The sequence below is a fragment of the Ovis aries genome, chromosome 5 (genome assembly GCF_016772045.2).
Source record: "Ovis aries strain OAR_USU_Benz2616 breed Rambouillet chromosome 5, ARS-UI_Ramb_v3.0, whole genome shotgun sequence".
Taxonomy (NCBI): domain Eukaryota; kingdom Metazoa; phylum Chordata; class Mammalia; order Artiodactyla; family Bovidae; genus Ovis; species Ovis aries.
In genome coordinates this window covers 68859186-68873237 of record NC_056058.1, presented here as the reverse complement: position 1 = coordinate 68873237, position 14052 = coordinate 68859186, and the positions used below count along the sequence as shown (strand labels likewise).

At 41.7% G+C, this 14052-nt stretch overlaps 1 long non-coding RNA gene and 1 other non-coding gene across 2 annotated transcripts in view; one reads left to right on the top strand and one right to left on the bottom strand.

Annotated features, from left to right (window-relative positions):
• The window catches only part of LOC121819669 (uncharacterized), a 575865-nt gene that overhangs the window by 206799 nt on the left and 355014 nt on the right, over positions 1–14052 (bottom strand). The gene's annotated exons all lie outside the window — the stretch shown is intronic.
• Positions 6201–6272, top strand: TRNAC-ACA (transfer RNA cysteine (anticodon ACA)). The gene has a single exon. It is a non-coding gene; the product is annotated as a tRNA-Cys (tRNA).

Genomic DNA, 14052 nt, shown 5'->3' with positions numbered 1-14052 from the left:
CACCAACCTAGACAACACATAGTTGTGGGTGTACTCTGCCTTCTCCCATCACCATGATTTTGTTTCTGCTGGTCCCTCTGCCTGGAATGTCATCCCTCGTGACCTTCTCTTGCCACTCCACCCTTCAAAATCTGCCTATTCCTCGAGGTGTTGCAATTTAATCTCTCAGCTCACTGCCATTGATACCATGCAGGGCCCTGCGGGGCTCTTGGGCACAAAGCCTTTCTGTGTCCCCCAAGGCCTTTCTTTGATTATAGGAAGCAGCCTTCATTCAGCCTCCATGACCCTCCCTGAGTTCCAATGGGCAGATTCAAGCAGTTGTTAACTAGGGAAGGGAGGGGATGTGAGACTTGGGAGAAACAAGCAGTCAAGAGCAGTCTTGGGGTAAGGTCCTGTTTCTCACCCAAGCATATACACAACAATATCTTTGAACTACATTACAGATACTGAAATCCCCTCAGGTGGGAGAAATTTAACAATGGTATGCTGCCCAGAAGCATGTAGACCCCAGGCCAGTTGGACCTGGAGGTTGATGATGGTGATTCCTACTTATCTCACCACCAACCCATCAGAAGAATGTCCACAAACTGATCACACCCAAAGCTTCTCACTATTTTTTCTAATTTGGGACACAGGGTTTTGATGGCATTAGCTTGCTGTGGCCCCCTTTGCCTGGCAAAGTAAAAACGCTGTCTTTCTACTTCAACAAAATTCTGTCCCCGAGATTTGATGCAGCAGGTCGCACAGAGTCGGACATGACTGAAGCAACTTAGCAGCAGCAGCAGCAGCAGCAGTGTACTCAGGAGCTGAGCTTTCAGCATCATCATCAAAATAAGTCTCTGCCTTTCCCATGTATGTCCTTCATATCTCTTTCATAATGCATCTCCCTTGCTTTACTGTTATTTGTCCAGTTACTTTATCATCAATCCCTGATAGGCAGGAATTTGGATTATGGTCAGTAAGTTCCATTTGGGTGTTAAGATCAGTGCCCTGCATGTGGAAGCTGCTAGTCCCTACAAGAAATGTTAGCAGTTAAACTGGATGGCCAGAGTTCTACCTTTCTCCAAACACCTTCACACAGCAGCCCACCAAAGTGCATGAGAGTTCCACCATCAGAGTCACTCCCTTGATTTAAAAGCTTGCCTATAGAAGGTCTCTGCTGAAGTGTAGACATAATAGCTATAAATGTAATGGGTTGATTCATTAATACCTTGGGTTATTAGTTACTCACCCATCAGAGTTCAACCACCACTGGTCTGGAAAGAATGGACTCATTTTCCAAGGTAAGAAATGCCTCATTTCTTGGTGGTGGACACAGGTGAGGAAACTCTTAAACATGCCTCCTTCACCAGCAAAATGATTCCCAAGTGGTTGCAAGCTTCTAGTCCATTCCCTGTGATGATTCAATAGTATTTACAAAGAGACAGCATGATCTTTCTGGTTCTAGAGGGGATATGGGTGAAACAGCGGAGGGTGGGGGCGGGGTGGGGGGGTGATGCAAGGCTTCAAGTTCTGACACGAAGCCTGCTGTATCTCACTCAAAAATCTTGGCTCAGAAACCTTGTAGTGAAGAGAGGTTAGAAAGTGACTAAACCAAGTTGAAGAGTGGCCCTCCCAAATTCATGTCCAACTGGAAGCTCAAAATGTGACTTTCCTTGAAAAAAGGGTCTTAGCTGATGTACTCGGGACAAGATGAGGACATATTGGATTAGGATGGGCTCTAAATCCAACGACTGGTGTCCGTAGAAGAAGAGGAGAGAACTCACAGACACAGAGTAGAGCAGATGAGGATGAAGGCAGACATAGGTGGAACGGAGCTAGAAGCCAAAGAAAGCCAAGGGTTGTCTACAGCTAGTTCTTTTTCAGAAGCTAGAACCAGAGGCACAGAACAGATTCTCCCTCTGAGCCTCCAGCAGGAACCAATTCTTCCAACACCTTGATTTTGTACTTCTGGACTTCAGAGCTATGAGAGGATATATTCCTGTTGTTTTAAGCCACCAAGTTTGTTATGGCAGCCCTAGGAAACTAACACAGTAACCGACTTGCAGAGATGGCCTAATATGTACCAGGCACTTTACTTCAGTGCTATACAACCCTCACGAATGGAGCTGTTACCATGTTTTCACAGATGAGAAAGACTGACACCCAAAGAGATTAAGAACTTGTCTAGTACAGAGCTGGGAACCTGGAACTGGCAAATTTGGTTTGGAGTCTATGAAGTTGTATTAGATTGTTGGTGTTCTTCTGTCACTGACGTCCTCTTAATTTCTTTCCCTGAGGGCTTGCTAAGTTATAGGAACTCCTTCAGAAGATCTACATGTTGGCTCCTAATCTCTACCTATTTTGTTCACAGATGTATCCCAAGTGCACAGAGCAGCTTCTGGCACAGAAAAGTTGCTTAACAAATATTTGCTGAATGAATGAATCCTTTCCTAAATCCCATGTGTAGGTATAATTATCATACTCCTTTTGCAGAAGAAGAAAATGAGGCACACAGGCGGTAAGGGACTTTACCAGTCTTGATCTGACCTTGGTATCAGATCACAATGGGATTCATTCCCTCACCCCTAAGCCAAGTGACACTGACATTCATAAACACAGTTCCTCAGAATTATCTGCACTTCATCATATTCAGCATATCATTTATTGAGCATTGCCCAGTGTAGCACTGGGCAAGGTGTTTTGCAGTCTCATCTTTAACCCTTATTATACTTATGGGCTAGTTACTATGAGCATCCTGTTTTAACATACTGGAATTTGAGGCACAGTGAGATGAAATAATGTTTCTGATGTCACAAACTGGTGGACTGGTAGGTAATAGGACCACTGTTCAATTTCTGATTTCAAAGCATGTGCTCAAAGCCATTAAGTAGACTGTCTCTCTTAGCAGGAACCCCACCCAACATGAACAATGTCAAAAGAATGAAAGCTGAAGGCTGGTGATGGCCTCCTCCAGGTTTCTTCCTTTTGTGGCCAGTGGATGGGACCTCCAACTCTATGCAACTCTGAATTCTCTGTGCTCACTCAACTCATCTTGGATTGGTTCTATTCACCCTTTGCCAGAAAGCATAGGCTCTTCCCAGAAATTCTCTCTCCCTTCCTTCATCCAAAGCTGAGGACTGTTCATTTACTTCTCTGTCAAATAAAGATGGGCTTAAAGATAGAAGAGGACTGTGGATATACCAAGAATATAGCAGTGTTTCTCTTCCCTAGAGACTTCACCCAGTGTTTTTTCCTTGCTAGTTCCCAAAAGTTCTATCTTATTTATTTCCCTTGGCAACTGCTGGCTTCACACCACCATGAAAGGGTTTTTTTTTTTTTTTTTTTAATGCAATCCCAAGATGCATTCCCCTTCAGAGTTAAGTATACTTAGATTCTGTAATGATACTGCTTTTTAACATGGGTTCAGTTTTTGCAAATGATGATATTGGCAGAGTTGCTGTCATCAGGAAGGTGGAAGGGCCTCCCACTCCTGGAATTATACCACAGAGGTGGATGTCTACCCTGCCTGTGAGGAAGTCTGGCTTTGCCTAGAGTGCCCCTGCATTCCCTTCCATCTGGCTGAGTGCCTAAGAAGATCTTGAATATGATAGTGGTAACAGTAAGGAAACCCAGAGAACATCTCGATTAGCCTTCCCAATTCACTCATGGAGAAAATGGGACTCCCCAGAGGGAATTCACTCTCCCAGCTGACAAGCACCAGCTGGCCTGAATCCCTTCCCATACACAGTATTGGGCCACCACATCGCTAGTCTTTGCGGATGTCGGTAAAATGCCTCAAAGTAGGAGGAAAGAGTTTATCCTTAAGAAGGGAAGGGAAGCAGGTTCATCTGGGGCCTCTTCTGGAACTTGGCACTTATAATCATGTCAAGGTAACCTACCATGGACTTGACCCTAGCGCCCAGGAATAGGAGTGTGCGGAGGAAGGAGCGTCTCAGAAGGAACCCTGATACAAAGCAGGCAAAGGCAGCAAAAGTGGTATTGAGTGACACAAGGGCTTGAGGATTTATTGTCCACTCACAGACAGACAACAGTCTGGCCAGAGGGCCTTAGAAGTCCTGCAAATCATGGGAGCCCTCAGGGTAGGCTCTTCCCACTGAGCTGTGCATTCTCTGGAAAGAATCACCTAGCTTAAGAACAAGACCAAGTGGTGTGCCCAGTTTAGGGCCATGTGGTGGGAGGAGGGGAGCTCTTTATCTGTTATGACTCCACTTTGGACTGATTCTTGGAGATTCTAGAAGCTCCTTTATGCATCCCTGCATCTAGGGTGCAATAGTGGATGCTCAATCAATATTTACTGAGTGAATGAGTCCCCTGGGAAGGGTAATATATTAACATATTATCTGCTGCTAATAGCTTGGTGCAAATTAGTTTAAAATTAAAATGAACACTTCTTCAGTACTTTGCATCCTATTACAGTAGCACATGCAGAATCCCATTTAGTTTTCACAATATTCTTAGGAAAGCTGTATTTGTGACCTTGGGTAAAATAGCTAACCTTTTTATGACTTAGTTCCCCCATCTATAAAATAAAATTAATAGTACCTATCCCATAGAGGTAGAATGAATGGGTAATACATGTAAAGCATTAGAGTCTTTCCATAGGGACTGTTATTTCTATGTATTGTGGGCTGTTCTCCTTCCCAGGGAGACAGGCTATTTAAATGGTGCCTTGGAATGTGGAGACAGAGCTGTGACTAATGTCAGCTCCTGCTCAAGGTTACCATCATGGACCCTGACCGCTGGCAGACAGTTCCTCACCAAGACAGAATGTGGGCTGGAGTCCACTCTGGCTTCACAACTTTAGCCCAGAATTTTACTTTGGAAGGCACTATAAATTCTTCCTTTGGTTGTTTACTTATTGTTCTCAGATTATGTGGAGAGGCCTCTGGAACCTTTGGACAATGTTACCATGAGCCTAGAGAACTGGTGAGGGAGAAGCTGAGAGGAAAATAAGAGGAGAGCATGGGGGTTGCTTGGGACCCCACCTTGGCATTTGTTTGCCACATTTTTCTAAGCTAGATGCTCATTAGTGCCCAGGGGCTATGGCCAAGCCAAGTTCCTCCACTCCACTCTGTTCTCTTCTACCGCAAGCCTCCAGCCTGAGCCTCGTAAATGAGCCCCTCTCCTCATGCCCTCAACTTTCTTCTCTCCACTAACTCTGCCTTATGAGGGAACACAACTCTGTAAACATCAGAACACAGGAAGAGCAAAAGAGAGAGAGAAAATAAACAAATTTAAAAAAAAAAAGAAAAAAGGAGTACATGGAGTACATGCTGGGCTGCGGCGGGGAGGGTATGGTGGGAAGGGAGGTGGAGAGTAAGACAGGATGATGAGGTCCCAGGAGGTGGAGTGGGTTCAGCCATTGAAAGGACTCTGAGCCAAGGACATTTAATATTAAGTTTGCAAATAGCCAGCCTATGGGTTGAATCCAGCCATGAAAAAATTGGGGGTTTTAAAATTTGGGGAATTTTCCATAAAACCCCAAATATCCAACTTAAAAAAATCTAGTCATTCTGGATTCACATTTCATAGCAATAGTGGAGCAGAGCTGTGGAGTAGCTGTCCCCTCTAAAGGGGCACGTGCCATTCCTACTTAACACAGTCTCCGCCACTCTCTATTGCGTGGCACTCAACCTAGGTCACTTACTTAAATTATTTAAGCCCCTGTAGGTACCTGAGATTGGGAGACTTAGTTTATATGTATCACTCTTAGTACCAGTTGATGAAACTACCTTCTTCTTACCCAGCTACCTCCAAAATATAGACATGAAGATGGTTTTGAAAGGAGTATAGAAGGGTAGAGATGGGGAGTAGAGGTGAAAAGGGAGAGACAATTTGCAATTGGGAAAGGAGAAAACCCATAGTGAGGAGAGGAAGGTTTGACAAATAGAGAGAGAGGGAGGAGTTAGAATTCTTCTTTCCTGTCTGTTCCCACTGGCTCCCTGGATTTCCTTAAACAAGGCATGTAATCCTTGTGGATCAGTAACTTGAGGAAAAGTTATTGATACAAAGTTGTATCACCATATTCAACATCAAATAATGAAACTTCCATCCAGCTCTTATGAGAGTAAATCAGATGGAGATTCTGAAATAAATTAATCAGTGATATCATACTGTTTATATTGGCTTCCCTGAAAGACTGATTTAATATTTATCAAGCCTAGAATTTGTGCACCTGTATAAATGATACTGTGACTTCCCTGGTGGCTCAGATGGTAAAGCGTCTGCCTACAATGCAGGAGACCTGGGTTTGATCCCCAGGTCGGGAAGATCTCCTGGAAAAGGAAATGACAACCCACTCCAGTATTCTTGCCTGGAAAATCCCATGGACAGAGGAGCCCCTTAGGCTACCTTTACTACCTTCTTCCAGCTTGTATTAATTTCACAAAATGAGGCATTTTGACTCAAGAATTTCTAGGTTAAAGCTTTCAAAAGGGTGGTGGAGTTGTGTGTGCTGGGTAAGGAGAGAGAGAAAGGTGAGGTTTATTGTATGTCATTTCATTAAAACATCAGTCAATCTTAACCATCCTTTAAATAGTTCTCATCTTCCTGACTACTGGTATTTGCCAATATTGCAGCTGATTTGCTGTAAAAATTCTGAAATTGTTTGCTATTTCTGAAAGAAAGAGCTTTCATGCTAGGGAGATTTAAGGACTTCTCTGTTTACGTGTTTGCATCTATCTGGATTAACTCTGATCAGCTTTTTCTAACCCAGACATCAAGTTGGTCTAGAAACTATTCATTTCATTCATTCACTGAATAATTCCTGAGCACCAGCAACATACCAGGCACAGTTTCAGGTGCAGGAACAAAGAAAGAGAGACCTCTCCTCTCATGAAGCCTCCAGCCTAGAAGGTGGACACAGGAATTAAATAAACCCACACAGGTTCAGATTGGGGGTTGGGAATGAAAGTAGCTTAAACCAATGTGAGTTGAAGTTGTGTGAGGTGAAGAGGGCTCTTTTAATAAGGTGCATGCTGAGGAATAAACATGTCCTGGCTCCAGTGATAAGAAGGAAAGTTCTCTATGAAGATCTGGGGGAGGATGTTCCTGCAACAGAAACAGCAAATGTAGAGGTTTGGAGGCATGGAAGAGCCTGCTCTGTGTAAAGAAATGGCAGCATCAGATGGAGGTGGGAGACATGAGGGGCAGGGTTCGGGGAGTGGGGTGGGGGGTGGTTCCTGGAACCAGTGAGATCAATTACAAGATATTTTAAGGGACATGCAATTTAGTTACTTTTAAGCACTGAATACTAATTGGAAGCAGGCTAATAAATGTACTAAAGAACCCCCTTAGGGAACCTACTTTAATGAATAGAGAAGAAGTGTTTACAATTATAGTAACAGGGTTGTCTGTAAATAAATGTGTCTAAAAATGCTTAATTTGACATTTTTAAAACAATTTGTCCTTTTAAGCAGTTTAAACGCACTGTTTCCCAAATGTTGTTAAGATCTTCCATTTGCATTCTAAATCTTTTCATCTCTTCTCTCCCTCTTCCCCTCAAGTAAGTTCTGACTATCTCTTAAGAGTTCTTCACAGATTTTGAAAAGGCCAACACCAATCAAGTTCTTACTGAAACTACCACAAATTTTTAGTGAATAAAGTCTAGATTTTTTGCAGCATTCCTAGAATAATAGTTGATAGTTATTATGTTAGTTATATTGATTCACAATGTGCATACATTATTAACTCCATCTTGCAAATGAGGAAAATGATGCTTAGAAAAGTTATATAGCTTCATCAAGGTTGCATGGCAAGGAATCAGAAGGGTCAAGATTAAAAGCCAGCTCCTCTGAACAACCTACATACGTATAAGTATAGTAAGTGTGCTGTATTAGAAGTTAAGTTGGCCTAGGTTCTAGTCTCTAACTAGCCCATGTTGCTAACTAGCTCATGACCTTGGATGAGATGCTTAACTTCTCTAAGGGCTTAGTTTCTTTATCAGGAAAAAATGTTGCTCATGATACCTGCTTAGTCTCACCAGACTGCATCCATTTCACAAATGTGTCCTCCATGCCATGCAGTGTGCTGGGGGCTGCATATACCAGGGAAACAGGATGCAGAAGCTGGCTTCATGGAGATTACCATCATGGGGAAGGGACAGGTATTATTCAAGTGATCCTACAAATAGTAGTAAAAAAAAATCACAGTGACAGCAAGTCTTCTGAGTCCTTACAGGAAGATCTGACTAAGGGTGTACCTTACCAAGGGTTTTGGCATTGCCTTGGGCCAATCTTCATTGCAAATAGTCAACAACCAGCACAAGCAAGGCTCTGACCTGGCATTTCGGGGCTCAGGAACCTGTTGCAGATCAGTGAGACAGCATATTCTCTTCTAAGACAGGAAAGATCCTGAGTTCTTTGGCAAGAAAGTCAGACCTGACAGGAAGACTTAGTGGTCAAGTCCTCAAATGCTGGAAAGGAAATTAGTTTCAACAAAAACACAGAGCTGAACATTAGGCCCCTTCCACTTTCTGCCTCAGATGCTAATCTGGCTGGCAATTGTGGTGTACAGGAGACAAAAGGTCACATAGGTGCTCTGTGCTGTATGCCTCTCCCGCACCAACACCTTTTTAATCTCTGATGGCGTGATGAAGGATTCAGGATGCTGGGCTCCTGCCTTAATCAGATTCATTCCACTCTGTTGTTGGTGGTGGTGGTGCTGTTTTCTGGTGTCTCTGAGGAAATAAAGATGATAAATAGAGAGAAGTCTCATACTTTATTAGCATGGATGGGCAGACAGATCCCAGTAGTAATTAATCCCAAGATGCTTACAAAGTTTTCCTTCTTTGTTAACCAAGAGTCAGGGTTTGCAGTTGTTGCCATAAAGGAAGAATGAAAACTGAACAACTACGTCCTCCTGATGGAGTTGGAAAGAGAGATGGCAAAATATTGATTAACCATCCCATGATGCTTAACAAATATCAGTGTCCTACAAGTCAAGACCTTAGGTGCTTAAGGAAAAACAAGTCATAGGCATGCAGTATCCTCTTAGGACAGCATAGAAAATTCTGCAGCTTAAGCCTGGGTTAGAAAAGATCTGTTTTTTTTTGGGGGGGGGAGGGGGTAAGGAAAAAGGGAATATAGAGAAGGTAAGGGCCCCCCAAACAATGTAAAACAGCAATGAATGCTCATGGAAATTGGGTTGTTTTGGAACTTTTGTGTATAATTAAGGATCAGGCAGAAAACCCTTTTGTTTCAGCCCTGGGATTGTTCAACATCTTTCCAGAATATCCACGTTCTCTTTCTTACCTAGTAAGGACTGCAGAATGGCTAAAGGTCAGTCATTCCAGGACAGTCATTCTGGAAGGATTTGAGTTGTTGTGAGGTTTTGGGGACACTATTGTGACCATTAATTCTTTTCATGCTTTGACCTAAGTAAGAACAGGAGATTCAAGTTTCGGTTCTAGCTCCATAAAGCATGAATCATGTGACCTTGGGTAAATCATTTTACCTCTCTGAACCTCAGTTTACTTATCTGAAAAATCAATAATTATGCCCAGGATACCTTGAAATTCCTATGTTCCTGAATTTTAAAAGTCTACAATTTTAGGATATTGGGCTGAGTATATAATCAAACCAGGACAGATACCTCTCATGCTTTTTAAATATATTTGAGAGGTGAAAGGTATATTTGTAGAGTGGTGGTAGTGAGATGGGATTCATCTATTTCTTCTTAAAGATTTTTGGGAAGCATTAAAGATAAACAACTAAGCCCTTCTCAAACTCTTCTGAAAGGCTGAAGAAGAGAGAACACTCCCAAAGTCATTTTCAGAAGCCACCATCACCCTGATATCAAAAGACAAAGACACTACCAAAAAAAGAAAAGTGCAGGCTAATATCTTTGATGAATACAGATGCAAAAATTCTCAACAAAATATTAGCAAAATGAATCCAACAACACATTAAAAAGATCATATACTATGATCAAGCTGGATTCATCCCAAGGTCACCAGGTTGATTCAACATATGAAAATCAATCAATGTGATACTTATTCAGCAAAGGAAAAAGCAAAAACCTCATGATCATCTCTAGATGCAAAAAAATCATTTGATAAAATTCAACATTAATTTATGATAAGAACTTTTAACAAAGTGATATAGAGGGAACATATATCAAGATAATAAAAGGTATTTATGACAAACATAATACTCAATTGTGAAAAGCTGAAAGGCTCCCTGCTGAAATCTGGAACAAGACAAAGATGGCCACTCTCACCACTTCTATTCAACAGAGTACTAGAAGGCAATGGCACCTCACTCCAGTACTCCTGCCTGGAAAATTCCATGGACGGAGGAGCCTGGTGGGCTGCAGTTTATGGGGTCACTAAGAGTCAGACACGACTGAGCAACTTCACTTTCACTTTTTACTTTCATACATTGGAGAAGGAAATGGCAACCCACTCCAGTGTTCTTGCCTGGAGAATCCCAGGGATGGGGGAGCCTGGTGGGCTGTTGTTTCTGGGGTCGCACAGAGTCGGACACGACTGAAGCGACTTAGCAGCAGCAGCAGCAGCAGCAGCAGAAGTCCTAGCCACACCAGTCAGGCAAGAACAAGAAATGAAAGAATCCAAATTAGATAAGAAGAGATAAAATAGTCATTATAGGCAGATGACATGATACTAAATACGTGTGCTTAATCGCTTAGTTGTGTCCAATTCTTTGCAACCCCGTGGACTATAGCCTACCTGGTTCCTCTATTCATGGGATTCTCCAGGCAAGAATACTGGAGTGGGTTGCCATTTCCTTCTCCAGGGGATATTTCTGACCCAGAAACTGAACTCTTGTCTCCTACATTGCAGGCAGATTCTTTACTGTCTGAGCTACCAGGGAAGCCTGATACTAAATATAGATAATCCTAAAGACTCCAAACAAAAACTACTAGAATTGATAAATTTAGCAACGTAGCAGGATACAAGACTCACCTGTTGCATTTCTTCATACTAGCAGTAAAATATTACAAAAGGAAAGTAATATATATATATATATATATATATAAATGTATTTTTAAAATACCTTTTAAAATCACATAAACTAAAGTGCCTAGGAATAAACTTGACCAAGGAGGTAAAAGATATATGCTGAGAACTATAAAACATTAATAAAGGAAACTGAAGATGATTCAAAGAAATGGAAAGATATCTCATGATCTTAGATTGGAAGAATTAATACTGTTAAAATGGCCATACTACCCAAAACAACCTACAGATTTAATGTGATCTCTATAAAATTACCCATGAAATTTTTCACAGAACTAGAATAATTCTAAAATTTATATGGAACCATAAAAGACTCAGAATTTCCAAAGCAATCCTGAGGGGAAAAAAATAAAGCTGGTGGCGTAACTCTCCCAGACTTCAGAAAATACTACAAAGTTATAGTAATCAAAACAGCATGGTATTGGCAAAGAAACAGACATATGGATAATGGAACAGAACAAAGAGTCCAGAAATAAATCCACACACTTACAGTCAATTAATCTTTGACAATGGAGGCAAGAATATACAATGGAGAAAAAATAGTTTCTTTAGCAAGTGGTATTGAGAAAGCTGGACAGCCAAATGTAAATCAGTGAAGTTAGAACACACCCTCACATTATACACAAAAATAAACTCAAAATGGCTTAAAGATTTAAATATAAGACATGACAAAATCAAACTCCTAGAAGAGAACATAGGCAAAACATTCTCTGACATAAATCATATCAATGTTTTCATAGGTCAATCTCTCAAGTCAATAGAAATAAAAGCTAAAATAGACAAATAGGATCTAATCAAGCTTACAAGCTTTTACACAGCAAAGGAAACCATAAACAAAATGAAAAGACAGTCTGTTGCCTGGGAGAAAATATTTGCAAAAGATGAAACCAACAGAGTTAACTTTCTAAAATATATAGATAACTCATATAATTCAATAACAAAAAAACCAACCAACTCAATCAAAAGTAGGTGAAGACCTAAATAGACATTTCTCAAAAGATGACATTTAGTTGGCCAATAGGCACATGTTCAACATCACTAATCATCAGAAAAATGCAAATCAAAACTACAACGAGGTACCACCATCATTAAAAGTCTGTTGTTGTTGCTGTTCACTCACTCAGTCGTATCTGACTCTTTGCAACTCCATGGACTGCAGCAAGCCAGGCTTCCCTGTCCTTAACCATCTCCCAGAGCTTGCTCAAACTCATTTTAACTGAGTCGGTGATGCCATCCAACCATCTCATCCTCTGTTGTTCCCTTCTCCTCCTGTCTTCTGTCTTTCCAGCATCAGAGTCTGTTCTAATGAATTGGCTCTTCAAAACATGGGGTCAAATATTGGAGCTTCATTTCAGCATCAGTACTTTCAATGAATATTCAGGGTTGATTTCTTTTAGGATTGACTGGTTTGATCTCCTTGCAGTCCAAGAGACTCTCAAGAGTCTTCTCCAGCACTACAGTACAAAAGCATCAGTTCTTCGGTGCTCAGCCTTCTTCATGGCCCAACTCTCACATCCATAAATGACTACTGGAAAAACTATAGCTTTGACTAGATGGGACTTTGTTGGCAAAGTAATGTCTCTGCTTTATAATATGCTGTCTAGGTTGGTCATAGCTTTTCTTCCAAGGAGTGTCTTTTAATTTCATGGCTGCAGTCACCATCTGCAGTGATTCTGGAGCCCAAGAAAATAAAGTCTCTTACTGTTTCCCAATCTATTTGCCATGAAGTGATGGGACCAGATGCCATGATCTTAGTTTTCTGAATGGTGAGTTTTAAGCCAACTTTTTCACTCTCCTCTTTCACTTTCATCAAGAAACTCTTTAGTTCCTCTTCACTTTCTGCCATAAGGGTGGTGTCATCTGCATATCTGAGGTTATTGATATTTCTCCCAGCAGTCTTGATTCCAGCATGTGCTTCATCCAGTCCAGCATTTCGCATGATGTACTCTGCATAGAAGTTAAATAAGCAGGGTGACAATATGCAGCCTTGACATACTCCTTTCCCAATTTGGAACCAGTCCATTGTTCCATGTCAGGTTCTAACTGTTGCTTCTTGACCTGCATATAGATTTCTCAGGAGGTCAGGTGGTCTGGTATTCCCATCTCTTGAAGAATTTTCCACAGTTTTTTTGTGATTCACACAGTCAAAGGCTTTGGCATACTCAATAAAGCAGAAGTAGATGTTTTTCTGTTCAGTTCAGTTCAGTCGCTCAGTCGTGTCTGACTATTTGCGACCCCATGAATCGCAGCACACCAGGCCTCCCTATTCATCATCATCTCCCGGAGTTCACTCAGACTCATGTCCATTGAGTCCGTGATGCCATCCAGCCTTCTCATCCTGGGTGGTCCCCTTCTCCTCCTGCCCCCAATCCCTCCCAGCATCAGAGTCTTTTCCAATGAGTCAACTCTTTGCATGAGGTGGCCAAAGTATTGGAGTTTCAGCTTTAGCATCATTCCTTCCAGAGAAATCCCAGGGCGATCTCCTTCAGAATGGACTGGTTGGATCTCCTTGCAGTCCAAGGGACCCTCAAGAGTCTTCTCCAACATCACAGTTCAAAAGCATCAATTCTTCAGTGCTCAGCTTTCTTCACAGTCCAACTCTCACATCCATACATGACCACAGGAAAAACCATAGCCTTGACTAGACGGACCTTAGTCGGCAAAGTAATGTCTCTGCTTTTGAATATGCTATCTAGGTTGGTCATAACTTTTCTTCCAAGGAGTAAGCGTTTTTTAATTTCATGGCTGCAATCACCATCTGCAGTGATTTTGGAGCCCAAAAAACTAAAGTCTGACACTGTTTCTACTGCTTCCCCATCTATTTCCCATCAAGTGATGGGACCGGATGCCATGATCTTCATTTTCTGAATGTTGAGCTTTAAGCAAACTTTTTCACTCTCCACTTTCACTTTCATCAAGAGGCTTTTTAGCTCCTCTTCACTTTCTGCCATAAGGGTGGTGTCATCTGCATATCTGAGGTGATTGATATTTCTTCTGGCAATCTTGATTCCAGCTTGTGTTTCTTCCAGTCTATGATGTACTCTGCATATAAGTTAAATAAGCAGGGTGAC